This window comes from Triturus cristatus, chromosome 7 (assembly GCF_964204655.1).
Source record: "Triturus cristatus chromosome 7, aTriCri1.1, whole genome shotgun sequence".
Taxonomy (NCBI): domain Eukaryota; kingdom Metazoa; phylum Chordata; class Amphibia; order Caudata; family Salamandridae; genus Triturus; species Triturus cristatus.
This window is the reverse complement of record NC_140590.1, coordinates 1,232,106,044-1,232,129,463: the sequence shown is the minus strand read 5'-3', so window position 1 is coordinate 1,232,129,463 and position 23,420 is coordinate 1,232,106,044. Positions and strand designations below refer to the sequence as shown.

At 48.2% G+C, this 23,420-nt stretch overlaps 1 pseudogene; it reads left to right on the top strand.

Annotated features, from left to right (window-relative positions):
- LOC146811693 (zinc-binding protein A33-like) overlaps window positions 1-23,420 on the top strand; it is a 132,099-nt pseudogene that overhangs the window by 41,986 nt on the left and 66,693 nt on the right.

The window sequence follows — 23,420 nt, the reverse complement described above, 5'->3', positions numbered from 1 at the left end:
CCAGCCCCTATGCCGCCTGCCCGTCTGATAAGCCTAGAGTCACCATGGCAACGCCAATTGGTGTATACCAAATGTTAGGAGGGTCCCCCCCTCCCATCCGTGGACCTCCAGTCCACTTGCTTCACACGCCCCCCCGTGATGGGTGGGCGGAGCATACATGGCAGCCCCCGGTTGCTCAGACCCACAACCGCCTGTCGGTTAGCGGGGCGCCGTAGGTCTTCCAGTGGACACGCTAAAGATCCCTGGGTATCCTGGCTTAGCACCACGCGGTGCTGCTGCATGCTATACCCCTTGGTATGTGCAGACCCTGGATCGCCCTGTAACTCCTCCTGCAACACAAAGTGAAAATTGTTAGAAAACCTGGCCCCCCCTTTGTCCCTCCGGATGCCGGGTAAGCGGATGGGCGGGCAAGGCGAACGAGCGGACAAGAGGGCGAGGAGGGGGCGGAGACAGAATATGTACCCCCCTTTGCTCCTCCCCGCCGGAAGCAGCTACCTGTCTGGGGTCTCCCTTGGTCAAACCCAGGGACACGACCTCCCACCCCTGTGCCTTCCTGTGGCCCTAAGGCGGCCGCCCTCAAAGGGGCGGGCCGCTGCGCAACCCCCCCCCCCGGGCAGCCTTACATAGTGCCAATATCGGCAACCGTTATCACAGCACACATCAGTACATAATCATAATAAAACACACGACACTGAATGTAAGTGGAGAAATATTGCTGCAGGTTTATTAGCATAATAAATATGCAAACACGGTGGGTTATCTTACGGGCGATCCCAGGGCAGGCCAGCCCCTATGCCGCCTGCCCGTCTGATAAGCCTAGAGTCACCATGGCAACGCCAATTGGTGTATACCAAATGTTAGGAGGGTCCCCCCCTCCCATCCGTGGACCTCCAGTCCACTTGCTTCACACGCCCCCCCGTGATGGGTGGGCGGAGCATACATGGCAGCCCCCGGTTGCTCAGACCCACAACCGCCTGTCGGTTAGCGGGGCGCCGTAGGTCTTCCAGTGGACACGCTAAAGATCCCTGGGTATCCTGGCTTAGCACCACGCGGTGCTGCTGCATGCTATACCCCTTGGTATGTGCAGACCCTGGATCGCCCTGTAACTCCTCCACAGCCTTGGGAGTGGCCACCGTCACTACCAGGGCCCCCCACCCAAGTCCCCATTATTAGCAACCCGCAGCTGTCAGTGCTTCCCCTAGATCCAGTAAAAACAACTCCATGCCTAAATCCGAGAGGTGAACCCCATCGCCTTTCAGGCATCCCGTTGCTTTGGCATGCAGAAGGCCATGCCTGATGAAACCAAAGCCTCTTTGCTCAGTGAACTTGCGCATAGCGCTGTTAACTTTTCTTCTAGATACCTCGATGGCTTCGCCTGAGCGAGCACCATGCCAAATTGCGCGTGGTGTCATCTCAGACCACCACAGTTCACACGGCCCCAACAACACGCTCAACTTGCAGAAAGTATCCCTCATGTCTTGTAGTAGAGCTCTCCTTCCTAGTGATGTGAGGTCATTCCCCCCCAGGTGAACCACCAAGAGGTTGGGCGGGAGCCACCCTCCCCGGAGTCTCTGCTTCACTTTCCGTAACAGGTCGCACCAGCGCAAGCCTGGGAAACCCAACCACGTGATGTCCGTGTTGGCAAAGCCATTCTGCCACTCTCTTGCCGCCGCCCAATGTGCCAATCTTGCAATAATTGAGTGACCAATTACCCACACCTTCATACCTAATAAAGAGAAAATTGTTTTTTGAGTATATGTTTATTAAGCGAAAAACATCAGCAAAATCAGCACATCTACAGTCAAGGTATACGTCAATCAGGACACCAGCGAAAGGGGGGGGGGAGGCCTAATAAGATAGTAGGTCCCGACTAGACAGCCGAACCAATGTGACCCACTGCCCCCCCCGGCCACCCCTAGGGTCGGATGTACCGCTTGAAGCAATGCGATTGCCAGCGCCCCACCGTCATGATCCTTTCTGCGGGCATTCCTGCCAGGAACGCTGTGGTGGCCGCACCTATGCGGAACGAGTGGCTGCTGAATATTTTGTCCCTAACCTCATGGCCGGACAGCCTAAGGCAGGCCTTGAGGATGTGGTCCACTTGAAATCTAGTGACCGGGAGGCCATCCTGATGCACCAGCAGGTAACCCGCCCCACGCGGGCGAAGCAGCAGGTAGGTCCTGACCCAAGCTACCGGGCAATATCTCTCATCCCCCAAGCCATGTAGCACAAATACCCTCCCTCGCCCTAGCTGGTCAGTTTTGGACCGTCTAATGACTATTTTCAAGCGCCCCGGCTCTAGTTCTACGTCCTTTACGTTCAGAGCCACCCCAGAGGAGTCAGATTTTGAGCGGGCCACTAGTTCCCCGATCCTGAAGGCACCAAAGAAGGCTAGGGAAAAGCAGGTCGAGAACAGTGTAGCTTCGTACCCTGAGTGAGTAGCCCTATCCATACAGTCCAACATTCCTTGTAACAGTGAGAAACTAATGGGGGACCTGGGATCAGGGGATCGCGGAACTAGTTTGGCCCATCCTCGCAGGGCTGCCTTGATCACAAAAGCCTTGGTGGGATCAGCCTGACCCCTCAATCTGGCGTGGTGGCTGATGGCAGCGAGGTGACCCGTTATCCAGGAATGAGTTTTGCCCTCCCCTCTGGCCCACAGCAAGAATTGTTGGACTCTAAGTTCCAGGGCCACCTGATCCTCCTCCCAACCCCCTGTAATTGCACAAAAAAGAGTGACACAGCTCCCGTAGCGCTTTGCAGTTCTGGGGGCCAAGGACCGTTCTCCCAGCTCCCTCATCCGTGGTCCCACTTCAGCAGCCGCCACAAGTGCGGCGGGAAAGGGGTCCCCTCTTGACGTGCGCTCGGCCAGGCCTCCCGGAAGCGGTGCCACTGGAAACGAGACAAAGAGTCAGCGGCAACATTAGAGATCCCCTGAATGTGCCTGGCCCTGCACTCTACGTTGTTAAATAGGCAGGCCCTGACAAGCTCTCGCAGTAGACACAGGACTAGGGGGCAGCTGGCAGACTGGGAGTTGATGGCCTGCACCACCGCCAGGTTGTCTGACCAGAAAAGCACCCGTTTGGCAGACAGAGCCCTGGGCCAGAGATGAAAAGCAACCACAATTGGGAAGAGTTCCAGGACGGTGATCTTGGACGTGACCTTTTTCTTGTGCCAGGCGTTAGGCCACCTCTCTGCACACCACTCCTTGTCCAAAATCACTCCGAACCCTTCCCGGCCAGACGCATCAGAAAAGAGGGCCAGCTCCCGGCTGTTGGCCCAGGGGTCGCGCCAAATGACAGCCCCATTAAAGTTGACTAGGAAGTCTGCCCACATGATTAGGTCTTCACGCATCCCCTTGTTCAATTTAACCATGTGGTGCTTCCTGCTCACCGCGGCCGTAGCTCTAGCTATCCTTCGCGCAAATGCCCTGCCCGCGGGGATGACTCTGGCAGCAAAGTTTAGCTTCCCCAGGAGGCTCTGAATGGCAGCCAAGGAAACCTTCTCCCTCCCTACCACTTGGCTAATCTGATCTCTCAAGTCCCGCACCTTGTCGGCTGGCAGCCTTGCCTCCCCCGCCACTGTGTCCAGCTCAATACCTAAGAAAGAGAGAACCTGGGCCGGGCCCTCCGTTTTCTTAGGGGCTAAGGGAACGCCAAGGTGATGCATCAGAACCTGAAAATCAACAAGGGCTGCCCTGCATTCCTGAGTGCCATCCCTCCCGATGAATAGGAAGTCATCTAAGTAATGGGAAACCCCAGAAACGCTGTAGGTGTGCTGGAAGGCCCATTGCAGGAAAGAGCTAAAGGCCTCGAAGAAGGCACAGGAAACCGCGCACCCCATGGGCATGCACTTGTCAAAGTAGTACATGCCGTCCACCTTGAAACCCAGCAGGTGTTGGCTGCTGGGGTGCACTGGTAGTAACCGAAAGGCCGACTCAATGTCGGCCTTCGCTAACCAAGCTCCTTTGCCAGCCCTCCTTACCAGGTCAAGTGCGACATCCAATGTACAATAAGACACCGAGCAAGACCCCTCCTGAAGGCCGTGGTTTACTGAGCTCCCTTCTGGGTAAGACAGGTGGTGAATCAGTCTGAAAGACCCTGGTTCTTTTTTAGGGACCAAGCCAAGGGGGGAGACTACAAAGTTGTCTAACGGGGGCTCCCTGAAAGGACCCGCCACCCGTCCCAGCCTCAGTTCCTTCTGAACTTTTTCCTTTAAGACCTGTGGGAGGGCCTTAGCAGATCTGAGGTTCTCCGCATCGCGGCCGGACAGGGGACCTACATAAGGGATGGTGAAGCCCCGCGAGAAGCCTTCAAGCAGGAGCGCACTGTCAGCGGAGAGGGGGTACAGTCTGAGTAACTCTAGCATGCGGTCCAGAATGACAGGGGAAGGACCCTTGCTGGCCAGGGGCGCCGGAGCGCAGGCGACTAGATCAGTGGGAGGGTGGTAGAGGGGAGAGGCCGCAGCTGAGGAAAAGAGTGGGAGCGACTCAAGCAGATGGTTTGGAGGAGTCAGCAGGCTTCTTGTCCTGTTTGGTTTGGCACGAGGAAGCGGGGTGACGCCCCCCGCACTTGCTGCATGAGTGCTGGAAACGGCACTTGACCCCACAGGAGCAGGCGCCGGCATTGAAAAGGTTGCAAGTCCCAGGCGAGACCCGCTTGGCCCCCCCTCCCCTCCCACCTCCTCTACGCCCCCCCCGAAAGGACTGCCTTGCGTGCTTAACATTGAAATGGGAGCTGCCTGGCTGTCCGCCCCCTCCTCCTGACCCTTTGGGAAGCGAGGCAGGACTCTGGGATCCCCGAGACCCCATGTGGTCCATCCACAGCTGTACCTCTTTCTGGTCCCATTCCATCTCTGGGCAAATGGCCATCTTCTTTCTGAACTCCATGTCATAATTGAGCCACCCTTCCCCGCCCCACTTCTGCGCCTCTGTGTGAATTAGCCTCTGGTACAGTACTAAGGCCTGGCCCTGTTCAGGAAATTTTTCAAGTATAACAGATTGAAGAATGGAAAAGGCGGCTAGCCAGTTATCTATTGTTTTATCCGGCCACTGCTGAAACCTGACCTTCTTATCGTCCTCCTTCCCCCCAAGCCTACGCGCGTCTTGCCCATGCTGGCCCAGCAGAAGTAGTGAAAAGATGTCTAAAAACTCACGCCTCCAGATGAATTCTTTGACTGCTAAGGGGACCTCCCAGATCAACGAGCTATGACCAGACAGGAGAGGGGCATGGGTAACCTCCTTCTTGGCTGGGACCTGCAGGGGTGGGCCTGGTACTGTAGCGCTAGCTAGTTGTGAGGACGCGCTGCCCCCCGGGGCGGGAGGGGGGGCGGCGGTATCAATGGCGGCAGCAGACTGCCCGGTTAGCGGCTCACCTCCTGCTGGTTGACGCTGCTCACTCCCTGCCGTGAGGGGCCCTGGTGCAGGGGGGCCAGCGGGAGCCACCCTCTCCTGCCTGACGGACATGCCAGGCCCTGCCACCGCCGCCGGTTCTGCACTTCTGGGCAAGGAAATAGGCGGTGTGCACGGCACCGTGGACAGCTCGGGGGCCTGACGGCATGCCCCTTGTGGTGCCCAAACAGTGGCTGCAGCGGAAGGGTTCCCTCCCGCACTGTCAGCAGTAGGCCGCCCCCCGGCTGAGGCTGCCCGCGAGAAACCCGCCCTGACCTCTTCCATGAAATTTTTAAGGGTCTCATTGAGATTGGCGAGGTCCTCCCTGGATGCAAAGTTGGTGGAAGGAGAGCTTAAACTGCTCGGTGGTGGCGGGCCAGCCGGGGACGGCAGGGGCGGAGGCCCGGGAGGGCCCTTGACGGCGGGCACAGAGCGGACCCTGTGTGCAGTTCCTTCGGCCGGGAAGTCTCTAACCGTGGCCCTGCGGATTCGTTTGGGGCGGGGGGGTCCCGCCTCTTCGTTCGACTCTTGTCCCGTCGTGTGACCCCCAGAAATGACCCCAGAGTCATCAGGGCAGCTGGCCTTGAGGAGGTCTGCAGCCCAGGCCAGTCCTTTGGATTTGGCCATCTCAATAATTGCTGCTAACTGTGCGTCTTGCGAATTGCCCTGCTGGGTCTCGTCGACCTGGGACGGCGTCGAGAAGAGCGCTGGGGTGCCCTCACTATCCATCTCGGACTGGGTCCTAACCTGAAAGAGAAATGAACGTAAGCATCGGCCAGTACCACTTGAGACCGGCCCCTACCCACCCTTAACCAATCCGCGCCGTCACACCCGCTCTTACTTACTCTCGCGGAAGCGAACGCACCTCCTTCAGCTCCGAGCGTATGCTGTCCCAGATATCCTGCATACAAAGAACAAAGCTGTTAAAACGCGCCCCAGGGCGACATTGTCCTTGGCCGAGCCAGCCAGGAGCCTACTCTCCCCTTCCTTCCCCACCATTTGGCACACTTACACCCCTTTCCGGCAGCAAGCGTGATCGTCTGATACACCTAAACCTTCGCACGATCTAGGAGGAAGAGAAGAGAGGATGAAACGACAATATCACTTCCCTGCTGCTCTGACCAACATGCATGGAGGTAAAGTGATCACGCAGGAACATGGATGTTAGGCATTCATAACAGGCCCGAGTTTATCTCCCAGTTCCCCCGGACACTTTGGCTCCCTCGCTAATGAAGATCGGGGTGACCGAGGAGAACCTAGGGGAGAGTGCTGCTACAATATTCCGACCACGGTGCGAGATGCTACCTTTTTGATGACGTCGCATTGATATGTAGTAATTAACTGTCTTAAAAAGTGGCACGCGCCGAAGCACAGCCTTCACGTTGTGTTGGAGCGGGCGATACTGAAAGCCAGTCTCCACAGCTCAATGGTCCGATACCGGAAGGTAACTAGGGCGGTTTGTGGCCCCCGTTCAAAGACGCCCGGGTGGAAGGGCGCGTTGCCGCGCGCACAAAATTGACAAGAGGACGGCAGTATCAGGAGATGGACTGGGCTGTGCGCGGAGTAACCCTGCACACGTTCTTTTGGTCACAGATTGACTCATTTGCAGGTTTTAACAAAAGGCAGTCTTCATATGGATATGAGCGCACTTAAACCGGAACGTAGACATGCCCTCCCATGAAAGCGCTCCCTTTATCGTAGTACGCATCCCGTTAAATCTTGGCCCAAACATGGATTGTGACCTATGTTTCCTCGCGCTTCCATCATTTTTTACCTCCCCTCAATATATAACGCGATTCAACCCGAAGGTATTAGAGCGCTGAACCGGAGCCCGTCTCACATAGCACGTTCAGGCAGGGGAGATTAGTGCTTATCCCAAAGTCAGGGTTGGACGCGACCCCCGGGCTCGCACCCAGGTTACCTGCCGGAAAGACGGCATTAAAGGCCTACACATGGCCGGGGCTGTAGGGTGCCACCCATGTGGGCGCAGGCGCACTCCCCCCGCCTGCCATAAGGAATCGATCTGCCGTACTTTGACAATGCCGATCCTTGCCTGCATTCTGCACTGTGCACGTGCACTGAGGCGTCCGCTGAGCTCCAAAGCCTTCCCAACTTCAAACTCGTGACTGCATGCAGCACACATATCTCTGCGCTTAACTTGCTGGACCCGGAGGTATGGGGAGCTGAATCGGGGCACAGTATTCACATTACACAATTCGGGCGGGGGATGCAGCGAAGGCCGAACTGCGTAAACTCTGGCCGAAATGGCTTCAAACAGACCCTCGGCACCCCCCCCCCCCCCCTCGCCCGCCCCCAGGGAGCCCTCACGCTGTTTGCGCAAAAAACCGTGTGAATATCTCCTGGCAGGCATAGCCAAACCCCGGGCGCAACCTCGTGCTCTGCTCATGAGACTGCCTGAGATCTCCTGCGAGACCCGGACCTGGCTACACTCCCGGTCGCCCTCCCTGCCGCCGCTGCAGTGGAATGAGCAAAGAGGCCTTAAATGGAAGGGGGGCGGGTAACAAGGACAGCGAGCCGGAGGCACAGTGTTGTTACATACCCCGCCGCAGGAGACGACACAGGGGGGGGGGGTAAAACACCAACACTGATCCCCACGAGCAACCAGGGAGAGTGAGAGGAAATCAGGCGCTCCTAACCCGAGCGCGCTCGGGCCGCAGGAGCAAACTAGAATTACATCGATGTGGACATGAGGGGGCACAGGGCAGGGGCACTAGCCCCCCTCGCACTCTACTCTCGCCTCGCGACACGCGACCCGCAGCCTTCTGCCCTCAACGTACACACGATCCTGCCCCCTCACAAGTCTTTCCCCGAGCACGGCCCCCCCCCCGCCCGTGGCACGCCGACCACAGGGCCCTGTCTCCTGGTACTGCCCAGGGACAAGGCCGGGGCGAGAGGGAAGTAACCGGCAGACTCACCGAAGTAAAGACGGGCGACACGACGGAGCACGACGGACTGCAGGCAAGGCGAACGAGCGGACAAGAGGGCGAGGAGGGGGCGGAGACAGAATATGTACCCCCCTTTGCTCCTCCCCGCCGGAAGCAGCTACCTGTCTGGGGTCTCCCTTGGTCAAACCCAGGGACACGACCTCCCACCCCTGTGCCTTCCTGTGGCACTAAGGCGGCCGCCCTCAAAGGGGCGGGCCGCTGCGCAACCCCCCCCCGGGCAGCCTTACATTCCAAACATAAGTTAGGAAATCTGTTATATAAGTTTGCACTGGTGGAAACAAACGCCGTCAGTCGGAGTTCCCTTCTGATCTGCCCACCCCTTCTTTCCCCACAGCCAACGGAAAACAAGCATTTACAATGCAACGGTCTCGGCATTGTTAAAGTTAGAGCTATTGGCATTGCTCATGACAATGCCGTTTCTTTAAATGTTTTAAAATCAAAAACATAAACAAAAATAATGTCATGAGCAATGCCAATAGCTCTAATTTTACCAATGCCGAGACCATTGCATTGTAAATGCTTGTTTTTATCTCTTTTTCTGGAGGGGCCGGCTTCCGCATCCTAATGACGCGCTAGGTGACTCCCTGAGTCCTCAAATTTCCTGACGACCCCTCCTACTCCCCAGGCTTGCGTTGCGCACGAAAATGCCACTAAAGGCGCCCGCCCCCCTAGGCGTGGGGGGGCACCTCTCAGTAGTTGTGATGTTGGTAGGAGTGGCAGCACGGCAGGAGCAATTTGTGGTGCATACTAAAGTGGCCGCCTGGTTTGAGTCCTGGCATATAGTTGCACAAGTGTCAGGGTCAGGAGTTGGGATGTTGAGTTGTTTGGCAGCACGGCAGGAGCAATGTGTGGTGCAATCTGAAGTGGCTGCCTGAAGCCAGTCCTGGCAGATAGCTTTCGACAAATTAAGCAACTTACATGTGCAATCTGTGAGGTTTATTGGGCACAGCTGGGCCGCTGTCAGGCCTAAGCTAGTTGGGCGTGTTGCGTGTCCCTTCCTGCTCGATCTCTAATTACGTGGGCAGTTACATGGGCAGTGCTCCTTGTATTCAGCGCGTTAATCTAATGCAAGTTTTATGAAGGCACTGCATAGCACAAGACCTGCAATATTAAGTACATCTTCCAGTTCCTTCAAAGTACCTGCACGCCCATTTCTCACACCTCCATTACCTCCCCTATGTGCTGCACCACCAGATGAGTGTTACCCTTCCTTAGGGTTGGGGTCCTCTTTGTAGGATGGGGTTGGATTTGGTGCGGGCTATAAGGGGGAAATCTGTTTTTCATGAAGCATAGAATTAAGCTGGCATGTGAGCTCGCTCTTATGGCAATTGGAGAGTGCACTGATCATCTGTGTCTTTATCGTGCATGGTATCTGCCTGCCATATCTGGGAAAGTGGGAGGGCTATTCAGAACCAATTCAAAGGGACACAGATAGAGTACCGGCAGGACTATCTTGTTTGGGTTAATTTGCCGGAGTGAACTGCTAAAACAGCTTGGGCCTCACATGTTATACAGTGCATGTGTCTGTGCACACCCATAACTTTACCAGCTGTGGGACGCACCACACCTTTCCAGGTAATAGGATCAGTTAGTCCCGGGGCATCTAAGTCCAAGTTAAACAAAGAGGCTTTTTAACTCTGTATTTGACTTGCCACATTTGCTGCCCTTCAATGACAAGAGGTTGAATGTGAGGCTATGTCTCCTGACAAGTTTTGCTTGCATTTTAGTTGTTTTAACAATGGGATTGGTGCTTACAATCTCCTTTTATTTTGCTGTCAGAGAAAAGAAAATGTAAAGAAATAGCAGTGTATGAACTGGGCACACTTAGGAGCAAAGCAGGCAAATATGAAACACATACATCGTAATCCTGAAGTGGGATGCAGATGTTTCAGTTCAGGACCAGGTGGAAGCAGATTTTGGGGTCAACTTGGTTTACCTCCAAGGGGCTGTTTTCGGATCTGATGGTCCTTTTTACCCTCGAGGGCTACTTGTGGCATCTGAAGTCTCTGGCATTTTACTTGTCTGGGGTCATCCAATGGCTTCACCTCAGAGACATTATAGGTATGTCTATGGTTCATTGCGTGGCTTATTATGTTTACATGACGAAAGACATCCATTGCTCTTGGCCACATGCTCCGAATTGCATCAGATGCTGGGCAGGCACGTATCTTAGTGGGGACAGTGACCAACGTATATATGGTCTTTTGGTTTTCGAGAGACACGTACACACTTTGTATACTAACTGGAGCGATAGCGGAAAGGTGTGGAATAACGGAGTTTTATTTAAGTTGGCGAGTAGGCAGTGGCTTCCCAGTTGAGCCTCATTGTGGGGGAAAAGGAGCACAAGGTGAGGGACGATTAGAGTCTAAGCCTGTTAGCTGTCTCCCAGCCAAGTAGGTCTACTTAGACCCTCATCCTCATGAGGTGGACGATTCTAGTAGCATCAAGTTCAGTAACAGACACCGGTCACCCGGAGCCATGATACCGAATTGCTGGTTCAAACACCAAGGGTCACAGTTGGTCAGCAGTTAGGGGTACCTAGGAGCCACTACAGTATATAAGACTGGCGGGCTTGTAGGTTATCTAATGCCGGAAACTAGGATTCTTGCACTGTACTGTTCACCAACACAGGTTTTACTGGCAGCTGAGCAGGACCTTTTATTACTGGGTTCTGCTCGCTCGGCTACTACAGCGTCCACGGCGGAAGCCTCGGTTCGACCTCCCGGTCACGGTCCCGCCCGTGGGCTTCTCTCAGCCTTTCACCTCCCTCTTCAGCTTCAACATGCCCATGGGTTCAATCACCCGGTTCTTGGGAAAATGCCACTTGCGCAGTTCGGGCTACAGCACAAAGAGCAAAGGCTACATGTTACTGGACATTGGCCATTACCATATTGAGAAAGGGCAGTTAAACTGCTTGTATTGTTCGCTCCACTCCAGTAGTTTTTTCACACACAGGCCTGCATTCTGGTATACTTCAGCAGGAGTCTGGCCCTTGGCTACTCACGTGAGTGTGGGTGCTGCAGATCGGCGCATATAAATTCTCCCTACTTCCACGGACAGAGTAAATCCACAGTCGCACACACATACATTCATCATACGCTAGGGCCCATCATACTATGATTCACACTATTACTCTATCCACACTGAATATAGGAGAGAAACCTAAACCAATCTGCATCTACAATGAGGTCAATGCGACCTTAAAGACATTGTCCTGAGTCATGATTTTAAACATAGGAAGTACATTTGGAAATCAATAAACGACAAAGAAATAACCACCCGACACTGGTATTCAAATAAATGCTTATTTATCTAAATTAGTTCAAAATGAAAGTCAATCAATAGCAAAGTCATTATTCTTATAGTTACCTATTCTAGCTAAATGGGTCAGGACAGGTCTCTCAGTAAAGTCTCTCGAGCTGCCGTCCTCAGCATAGGTTCAGGAAGAAGTACAAAACGCAATGATCACGATGAACGCAATGATCAGCAAGGAACGCAATGAACGCAATGAGCGCGATGAACACGGACCCTCTCTAGTCTAGCATATTTATAACAAAAATAACAAAATAAAAGTTACAAACAAACGTTGAATATCCGTTGAGCCACTGAGCAGAGCGAGCAGGAAAGGATGTCACTTGGTTACATTTAGAAAACCTCCGCTCAGGAAAAATCACAAAAATAAAAACACGGAAGAAGGAAACTCGAGTTTGCAAGTGTTACTATTACGATTGCTCTTCCTCTGTACCATAGCAGAGCCACCGCAGATCTTTCATTGTTCATTGTGGCTTAATCCTTCTCCAAGGACAATTGGATTCATGCCCAGAGCTGCTGTCCTCACGGAAACTTTCCTTTCTACTCAGGCAGAGGCTGTGGTCAGGTGACTTTCAACCATGTTCAGCAAGGCCTCTCGTCAAAATTCAATCACTCGAGCGCAGGCTGTAAATAGCAGCCATCTTTGTTTAGGCCAAAACGGACCATCTTAATTAAAATTAACACAAAACAATGTTACCACATCATAATGATTAAACAGTGTTAATCCCCACTAATACCCTTATGTGTATGTAATTACCTAGCCATCTGCAACACAAAGAAACATTAGCACACGTTATTTTTAAACGCAAACACGAAACAAATAGCACTTTTACGACACTCATTTAATAAAATTGCACATTATTATTAAGCAACATATATGCATCCCACGTGTGGTTTCTCTCATTAGTAATGTTGATTAATTTAGACCTTCAACAAAACAAATAATTAATGATTATAAATTAGTAATTTTAAACATAACATATAGACAAACTGGAGCTTAAAACTCGATAAATTTTCAACAGAAAACTCTGCTCCAGCAATCCCCCCTTTGGTGATATATTATCACCACAAAAACCAACCTAAAAAAAAAATTTTGTCCCAATTTTAGGAGAAATTGAAAATGTCTTTTATGACACAACATTAAAAACCAGACTCCCTCACATCATCCCTCTTTGACTCCAAGTAAACACTCTCCCTCAATTCTTCTAATTCCATTTCTTGTGGGTCTCTCCTTGACCTCTTTTGTTTCTTTTCAGCATTTCTTCTAATTATTCTCTTTTTCCCTCCCCTGTTTTTACAACACAAACGCCCCAATCTTAGTATCAATAAAGCAACAATTACGCATGTCAATGGAAATAATATTTTACCAATAATGGTACTACCTATCTTAGCAATAAAACTCTTAACAGCAACTATCTTATTAGCTATTTTAGTCCAGATACTTTCAGCTTCTAGTGGTACTAATTCTTCATGCAAATCAGTAATATTTTTGATATAAACCTTTAGATCTTTGCTTTCGTCAGGAATGTAAGTGCAACAATGTTGAACTTTCAGCATTCCACAAACTCCACCCTCCTTGGCCAATAGAATATCAAGGGCAAGTCGATTTTGCATAGACATGGCACGTACGGCAATCATCTCCGTATTTACCAAAAGAAACCCTCCAGCGATACTTGTCGATAAGCGATCCACCACTGTTGACAGTTTCCGAATCCCATATGCATTTAAAGAAATTCCCACTGCTGGAATTAAAGCTCCAAAAATATCACCTACGATTTCTGACCAAGTTTCTCTCTTAAAACGTGTTAGTAAATTAATGTGTTCTACATCTTCTATCCTATCTATATGAAAAATCTTTGGAAAGACCAGGCCCACATAACACGTGCCATACCAATGGTCAGGCAACTTGTAATAAGCCTTATTCCCACAAACATAATACACTCCTGGGAAAACTGGATCTTCTCCACCTTTAAAACCCCATCCTGTTGCAATGAAGTATGTATCATGACACTCACTAGTCCCAACAAAACAATTATCATATTGAGATTTCTTTCTGGTAATGCATAGTTTACCCTTCTGTGGTGCATCTAAAGCCAAAGTTGGACTGGCCCCATTCCTCAATTCCTTTCCCATCTCAATGTCCCAAATTGTCTCACTTATTTTATATTTCTCTGCCTTTTCATGCATGTTCATTCTCCTTTCCTCTACCATGTTTAGGAAAGCCTTCTCCTCCTCTTTCAAACTGCAAGTTAAATTGTTTCTAAAAATGTAATCTAATGTTAATTCTTCTTTCTCAATAAAAATCTCACCAAAAATGTTAGCTTCTTTAGCTGGATTCAGCTTTTTGTTCATAGGCAATTGCCCAAAAATGTTATCTTTGTTAGACATCTCATAATCTATTTTCCCTAACAAATAAAAAACACTACTTAGTACACTACATGAAATCCCATACGTAGCTGGTAAATGGTGATAAGTAACACCTTCCGAAACGGATGCAGGTAATTGCATACAAACGTAGCAATCCCTAACTTCCATTGTCTTTACATATTCGTACAACAACTTTGAAAAAACATTGCTAGAAAAATCATTAATTGACCTATCTTTATGTATGTAAATGTTACTAATTCTAGTTGGAACTACTTTTTGTGAACTCTTCTCTACATTGGTCACATTCTCAGTATGTATTCCAAAAGTGTCTATTGTAACTCTAAAAGCAACTAGTAAAGCTAGTACACCCCATAATAGCATTAATAATCCAGTACAGCAGCAGCACATTCTACACCATTTTTTCAAGAAGTCACATCTACTTTGATTATTTCCTGTGTTAGCCATTTTACTACTTTGGCAGTGTCTTTTGACTTAGCCTCTTCTACTCCACTACTGAAACACTAGAACACTAGATTATTTCAAACAGCTAATTTCAGATTTTCTTCTTTTCACTTTTCTCCAAATGACTCCTTTAGTTCACTCAATTTGGATTCTCATCACTTTTCACTTCTTCTTCAGCAACATCGAATTGTATTAGATCTTCAACAACATCCTGAGCATCCGACTCTTCTCCAATGTCAGTCAAGATAACTTTCAGGATTCCGACAGTTTTCTCCTCAACCACTTCTCGTACGGTCCCCTCTGGATTTCCTTGACTTTCTGCCTCTTCACCTTCAGACAGTGCCACATACGTCCATTCCGGTGACCTATACTTCTGGTTAGGTTTTCTGATTCTTTTAATCTCCTCTGGTTCCTTTGAGACCTTCTGTTTTTCACCTTTTGCTTGATTCTGACTCGACACCTCGTTCACCTGTTCAGCTTTCGATGAATTTGCTCGTGTCAGTCTATACCTTAGCCTCTTTATCCTGTTAGGCCAGAGATCTCCTCTTGCAACCCTCTTTGGTCTCACTTCTTTATTATTTCTTTCTCTGATCCAAGTTCTCTTTCTCAGAACTCGACCCTCCGATTTCTCATTTTCACTCTCATCTGATTCTGTCTCATTTGCCTCTTGTTCTTCAGCAGTTTTCTTTCGCTCCACAGTCTTTTCCACCATCGATTGAGATTTCCCTATTTCTGTCCCTCCTCGGGTCTCCGACACGCAATCTTCTTGCTGTCTACTTGTCCCTTCACCTAGCTTATCAGGAATGTTCCCTACACCTCCTCGGGGGTCTTCTGCAATCTGTCCCTCTCTATCTTCTACTGACCCTGCTTCTTCAGGTGTAATCTCAAGTGGATTTTCAACCTCCTCATCTGATTCAGGAGTAGTCTCTGTGGAATTGCTCTTTTCTCTCCTTTCTCCTCCACTGCTTGTTGGAACTTCAGGCACCCTTACAGAATCCGATCTCTCCTCTGAGACTCTCAATCTTTCTCTTGAAGTCTCTCTTGGAAAGAAAAAAGAATCACCTGACTCTCTTTCTCCTTCACCCCTTTCAGGATTCTTTTTTCTTCTCACTGGTTCAGTTTCTGCATCATCACTCGAATCTGACTCTTCAAAATACTCCTTACCAGTCCCTTCTTTTGGATTTGGAACTCTCGAGGTATGACTCGCATGCACCCAGTCTTTCACACCAGCACACTTTACTGCAGTCGTTGTAGTCAGAATGACTTGTCTTGGCCTTCCCCACCTTGGAACCAAGCAATTTCTTCTTCTGTGCACCTTAATCCTCACCCAGTCCCCTGGACTCAGATCATGAGCTTGCTTCTTCTCAAGTGTGGTAGCGTCTTCTCCAACCTGGTGAAACACAGAATGAACTGCGTCAGCCAGGCCTTTACAGTCATCCAAAATCATGTCATCAGTTATCGTCATCAACTTGTTGACAGGCACGAAAGCATGTCTCATCGCACGTCCCATTAAGATTTCATGCGGACTCAAACCTGTTGTTCTATCTGGAGTAGACCTAATAGTCATCAGCACTAGAGGCAAGACATCAGGCCATTTCATTCCAGTGGCTAAACACATCTTACCAATTCGGTTTTGTATTGTGCCATTCATCTGTTCAACGACGCCAGAAGCCTCTGGTCTGTATGCACAATGTAGATTCTGCTGTATGCTCAATGCTTCACAAATTAAACCCATGAGCTCATTGTAGAAGTGTCCACCTCTATCAGACTCAATTGTCACTGGGAACCCGTACCTAGGAATCAACTCTCTTAACAGTAACTTTGCAACTGTTATTCCATCATTTCTCCTAGTTGGATAGGCCTCCACCCATCTTGAGAACAAACAGACTACCACTAGAACATACCTCAATCTGTTCACTTGGGGCATTTCAATGAAATCTATTTGCATTTTGGTAAAAGGACCTCCTTCTCTGCCTATTGTTCCTAGACTCACCACTGTCTTCTTTCCAGTATTGAACTGCTGACAAATCAAACATCTCTGACAGATGCTCTCTGCAATTAACCTGAACTTTGCATTGTACCAGGTCTGTTTAAAAGACCTAATCATTGCATCCCTCCCCAGATGTCCCTGGCCATGATACATCCTTGCCATTGTCGACAGCATGGAATTGGGCATGACTGGTCTACCATCTCTATAGATCCAAACATGATCTGTCTCTCTTGGGGCACAACCTGCCTTGATCCAATCTCTCATTTCCTCATCTCCTGCCTCATCCTTCAACTGTTTCACTTCATCCCACATTTCTAGGACATTAGTAAACATCACAGAACAAAAAGACATCTCCCCTTCTCGTGCCCTGTTAATCGAATGATTGTTCTTTGCACAATACTGTGTAATGTCATTGGCAAAACGATTACCAAGAGTAACAAAATCATCTCCTTGTCCATGAGCATCACACTTCACAACTGCTAGCTCTTTAGGCAGCTGTATCGCCTCAAGCAACTTTCCAATCACCTCAGCATTCTTTATTGGAGTCCCACTCGACGTCAAGAAACCTCTCTGTAGCCAAAGCTGGCCAAAGTCATGAACGACTCCAAATCCGTACTGACTATCAGTCATCACAGTCACTCTCAGATTCTTCCCAATCTTGCAAGCTTTCGTCAATGCCACCAATTCAGCCACTTGAGCAGATCTTACTCCTTTCAAAGGCGAAGCTTCCATAACTTCTGAAACCTTGCACACCGCATATGCTGCACTTAACACACCATCATCAGTTCTCAAACATGATCCATCCACAAACAGCACATGATCACTCTCAGGCAATGGCAAATCTCTTATGTCTGGTCTTGGTTTTGTGCAATAATCAAGCACATCCAAACAATCATGATCAACATCATCTCCCACATTCACATTTTCAGCATCTGGTAACAACGTTGCTGGATTCACATTCACACATCTCTCAAGAGTCACATTTGATGCTCCCAGAATGATTTTCTCATATTTAGTCAATCGACTATGTGACATGTACTGAGTCCTGCTTCTTGTCAAAAGAATTGCCACATCATGAGGTACGAATACCCTTACAGGATATCCCATTATTATACCCTCACTCTCTTCCAAGCTTCTGCATGTAGCAGCTACTGCTTTCAGGCAACCTGGCAAACCCACAGCTACGGGGTCAAGTGTCGATGAGAAGTACGCAATCGGCCTTCTCAGTTGTCCATGCTTCTGAATTAACACTGAAAGTGCACAACCATTTCTCTCACTGCAGTACGACTCAAACTCTTTCTCATAGTCTGGCATTCCCAAAGCAGGGGCTTCACACATTCTGCTCTTCAACTCCTCAAATGCTGCCATTTGTTCTCCATCCAGTTCCAATGGGTCTCTCACCTCACTTTTGGTCAATTTAATCAGTGGCTTTGCTATCAGGGAGAAATTACTTATCCACTGATGACAATAACCCACCATCCCCAGAAACATCCTCACTTCTCTCTGGGTCATCGGGGCTCTCATTCCTCTGATAATTTTTATCCTGTCATCGGTCACTTTTCTCAGACCCTTTTCAATATTGTGTCCAAGATAATGCACCTCTTTCTTGCAAAATTGCAATTTGGCTGGAGATACCTTTAACCCTCCATCTGCCAGATGATTCAGTAAAGCTATGGTATCTACTTCACAAGCTTCACGTGTCTTCGATGCCACAAGTAAGTCATCGATATACTGCACTAGTACGGAGCTTTCAGGCATGATCAAACTCTCCAATGATTTCTTCAATAATTGATTGAATATAGAAGGACTCTCTGTATACCCCTGTGGGATACGACACCATGCTAAAATACGCTGTCCAAACCGAAATGCAAAAATCGGCTGGCTGTCATGATGCAATGGAATTGAAAAGAAAGCATGACACAAATCAATCACCGTGTACCACTCAGCATCATGAGGAATCTGATACAAAATCACTGAAGGATTTGGCACAATGGGACAACATGCCACCACAATTTTGTTAACCTTTCTCAAATCTTGTACAATCCTAAACTTTCCATTAGGTTTCTTTAGCCCCATTATCGGTGAATTACACGGGCTACTCAGTAACTCTCACAAAACACCCTGTTGAATAATTTTGTCAATTATAGGGGTTATTCCCTCAATTATCTCTGGTGTCAACCTGTACTGAGGAATATTAGGATAAACAATCCCCTCTTTCACTGAAATCTTCACTGGATCTACATTATTCATCAATCCCACATCTTCTCCAGTAAAATCCCAAACTACTGTTTTCACTGTGTGTCTCAACTCCGGAGGCAAATCATCTGGGTTAAACACTGCATATGTACCAACAATCTCACTCTCTCTATTATCTAGAGTCATCCGGTACAAAACATCCTCATCTGGTGTCTCAAAAGCTATTCCATCCGGAGTACAGAAAATTGTACAATTCATCTTGCACAATAGGTCCCTACCTAACAAGTTCACTGGACTAGTGTCACAGACTACAAATCTGTGCATGTCTGAAAATTTCCCTATTCTCACCCTTACTGGTTCGGTAGGACGTGTCTTAATCTGTGTATTGGCTACACCAACCACTTGGATTGCTTCGTCCGAGAGAGGAAGATTTCTAATATCTGCTGACCTGACAGTTGATCTTGTCGCTCCTGTGTCTACCAAAAAAGTAACACTCTCCCCATTTATTTTCCCATCTACAAATGGTCCTGCCTGGTCTATTTCTAGAGTTGCACCAAGTATGCACTCTTCCTCTTCTCTTCGGCACCGTCAATAGTCCCCTTCAGACTCACTCCCCTCATTCTTTAACCAGTACTGTTGTACCGGGTTAGAACGTCTCGGTTTGTTTACCTGCTCATCATTGTAGAATCCTGAGTCCTGGTTATACTTTTGGGACCCTCTATTCTGCGGCAAGGGCGGTTTTGGCTCTTGACTTTGCTGTCTGACAACCTTCTGCTGTTGCTGCTGATGATTACACCCCTCGTTCTGCACCTGTTGATTCAAGGGTTTATTTTCATTACTCACTAATGGTGGATTGGTACACTCGGATCTCCAATGCCCCAATTGTCCACAGTTGTGACAAGGGAACTTTTGCTTTGCTTCTTCTAGATTCCCCTTTCCCTTTCCTGCATATCTTGGTCTATTTCCTGGATTATTTGCCTGTTCCACCAACTGTGCTTCTTGTCTTTCAGCAACCTTCACCTGTGCCCACATTGCCTTTTCTTTCAGCTTTCTCTGCTTTGCTTCAATCTCATCACTGAAGTACTTTGCATGTCTCAAGATTTCATCAATCTTTTTACTCTGCCAATCAACTGTATGCTCACGAATTCTTTCACTGATTTCAGGTCTCAGGCCATATACAAACCTGTATACAAAATGACTCAAATCCTTATCACCCAGGTGTTCATCTCCACTGAACTGTTTAAAAGCCAGTATCAGCCTTTCGTAAAAAGCATGAACTGATTCTTTTGCTTCCTGATGTGTTCGATCTATCTTAACCCAGTCTGTCTCTTTTGGGGGTACTTTATTTTTCAGGAACACTATAACCTGATCGTATTTCTTCATCACCTCTGGATCTGGTGCTCCTGTTTTCGGATCTCTTGGATACTCTTTTGCAGGCCAATCTACAACTATTTTACACTCAGCCCACAAGTCTGCTGGAACAATTATATCAAACAGACTATTCAGGTCAATCCACAGCACTTTTGACAATTTCACAAACCTGTCTACCTGCCTATACCACTCGACGGGCTTTTCTCTCAGTCGAGGGAAATCATTCGTAAATGACAAAATATCCTGTCTAGTCCATGGGACATGTACATATCCTCCTCCAGGAATCTCTCTCATAGGATAAGCATCCACTGTTTTCTTCTCTTTTTCTCTCATGGGAAAAGCTGAGTAAGTCCTGTCCACTGAATCTTCCCTTTTCTTGTACCACCTATCCTTCCATTTTTCCACATCACCCCATTTTCGCAATAAGGCAATCATTTCCTTAATCTGCCCTGTTCTACCAGCACCATTTAGATTCTCAATATCCTTGTCGGAAAAATCCATCCTGTAAGACTTCTGCAAAGCTTTCACCTTATCCATGTCAACTCCTTGTTCACTCGCTATTGCTCTTAACCTGTCATGAGTACTTTTAGCCCTCCAGGTGATACTCTTACACATAAATAACAACTCCCCATCATGATGGTTTTTCAGTATATCTGTAGGAATTGTTCCTGCAATAAGCTCCTCCAATTCTATGCGCAACCTGGCCACATCAATTGCTTGTGAATCTTTATCATTCTTTTGAAGAACTTTCAACCAATCATTCAAATCTTCAGCTGTTATCTCAGTAGACTTTTTCACTGCACCCACTTGTTCTGCCATCCTCTGTGGTTCCAAAATCGTTCCTCCCAAACAACTAGTATTCAATCCTGAATTAGGCTGTACATCTAATCCTTCACTACAGGCATCATGTCTCGACTGTCTCAAATTATTTCCTTCTGTTCTCATTCCTGATTCCTCCAAAGTGCAAGTACCAACCAAACCATTTCCAACATAAGGAACTGTCAAACTATTCTCACCCATTCTTTGCTTATCAAAAATAGGCACAACCGGACCTATAGTTACAGGCACTGTAACAGCTTCCAGATTTTTCGTCAGCTCTCTAATTTTCTCAGTCAGCTCAGATGTTGTTCTTGCTAATTCTCTTGTTTTCTCGTCAGTGACTCGATTCTCTCTCTCCCACTCTCTCTCTCTCTCCCTTTCCGTAAAAGAGCTACCACTTTTCAAATCAGGTGTCACAACCTCAGTTTTCACAATTCGCAAAGTATCTCCTATTGGAGTAGCAACTGGCGTGTTCTCTTCTGGTTCTGGTCTATATGGAGGTGGTCTCTTGTAAATCATGTCATCCAAGACCTCATCCTCGTAATCATTAGCCCCATACCTTCTCACTTCTGCATCAAGCACCCTTTCTGTAGCCTTCCTCTCTTCCTTCTCATCAACTGTCCTCATAGGATATAATCCCTCTGACATACTAGCATCTCGCCATCTCCTCATTCGATCATGATGAGTCTCACGATCATATTTCCTCCCGAACATATACCTATAGTTGCCTCCACTCCTCTGCTTTTCTCGCTCATGCACCTCATCTTCCCATTCCACCAACGCTTCGAACTGTGTCGGCCTTGGTCTAGGCTCTAGACACATCATCTTCTCCCGTAAATTTCTCAACACGGCCAGATTAAATGAACCATGTTCCGGGAACGCTAAAACACCATCGTCCTTAGTCTACTTAGCCCAGTTATCTAACCAAATACAGGTATGATACCCATATTTCGCAACCATGAAGGATGCAGGAGTTTTCGTTGGAGGTAGCAATTCACCTTCTCTAGTTATTACGTTTTTATCCTTGTCGAACCACCTTTTAATTTTACCGAACAAGGATTTCTTCTTCTTTTCCTCAGGTTGGTAATACATTTTAACGTTTACCAATATTCTCTAGTCCCTTCCGCAACCGTGCGATCTTCTGTCCAATAACAGCGCGACTCACACCAACGCACCAATCCTGGAGCGCCTACGTCACCCTGTACTCCTTCCAATCCCCACGCGGCTCACACTAACGCACCAATCTCAGCGCGAGCACTGTTCTGATCCACTACCCAATCAGAGCGCGGTCTGTATGACGTCAGCAGTCGCTGCAGTCGCTCCTGCTCCTGTCTCCTGTCACTCGTCTACCCCTCCTTTACAAAGTTTTCTCAGTAGACTTCGTTTCAGATTCTACAAAGTCTATTAGTTACAACATATAAACATCTCCATTGTCTGCTTCGCTAACCACAGAATAGTAAAGAAAAGTTCTTTCTTACAAGAATCCCGCTTCTCTCTAGAACAGCGCTTGCCTCTGCTCTACCACGGAATAATTACTTTCGTTGACACAGTAGCACATCCCTCTACTCTGCCCTTCTAACATGCATCCATTAACTGTTTCCTCTAGGACTGCTCCAAAGAGTTTTACAATCAACTAAATGCTCATACATTCACGCACTTTCACACCAGAAAATGTAGCACATGCACACAGAATCCTGCCTTTCCCGAGAACAGCGAACAGTCTGTCCCACTACAGAATTATAACACACGTTAACCAAGCAGCGCTTACCTCTGCCCAGTCCTTCAAACAAGCTCAGAGAATACCTATTACTTCTCCAGCAGTAAGCTTTAACGGCAAACCTTACGGAACCCTGGGACTTAAGACCAAAGTTTCACAGATAACCTTCGCTACCATACGCACTCCTTTTATACCGAAAATGTATCTCTAGTAGTAACACACAACGATGTCACTGATTCTGAACCCAGACAATGTGACGCGCAACTTCAATTGTCACACGTTTTTCCTGCATTCATACAGGTAATTCCAACAATCCCGTCTTTCCCGAGAGAAGCACTCACTTCCCTCTGCCCTACTACGGAACCGTCACCAGCTCCCAAGTTCCAGAAGCCGTACACACTACATAAAACTCAATACAACGACCTCAACATATAGTATTAGTACATATACCAACATTAATCAATAAATCAATAAATCAATAAATCAAAGCCTTTGTACAAGCAATCTATCAGATCAAGACAATAATCTAACCATCATACTGCTACCAGGAAACTGCTGCAGATCGGCGCATATAAATTCTCCCTACTTCCACGGACAGAGTCGCACACACATACATTCATCATACGCTAGGGCCCATCATACTATGATTCACACTATTACTCTATCCACACTGAATATAGGAGAGAAACCTAAACCAATCTGCATCTACAATGAGGTCAATGCGACCTTAAAGACATTGTCCTGAGTCATGATTTTAAACATAGGAAGTACATTTGGAAATCAATAAACGACAAAGAAATAACCACCCCGACACTGGTATTCAAATAAATG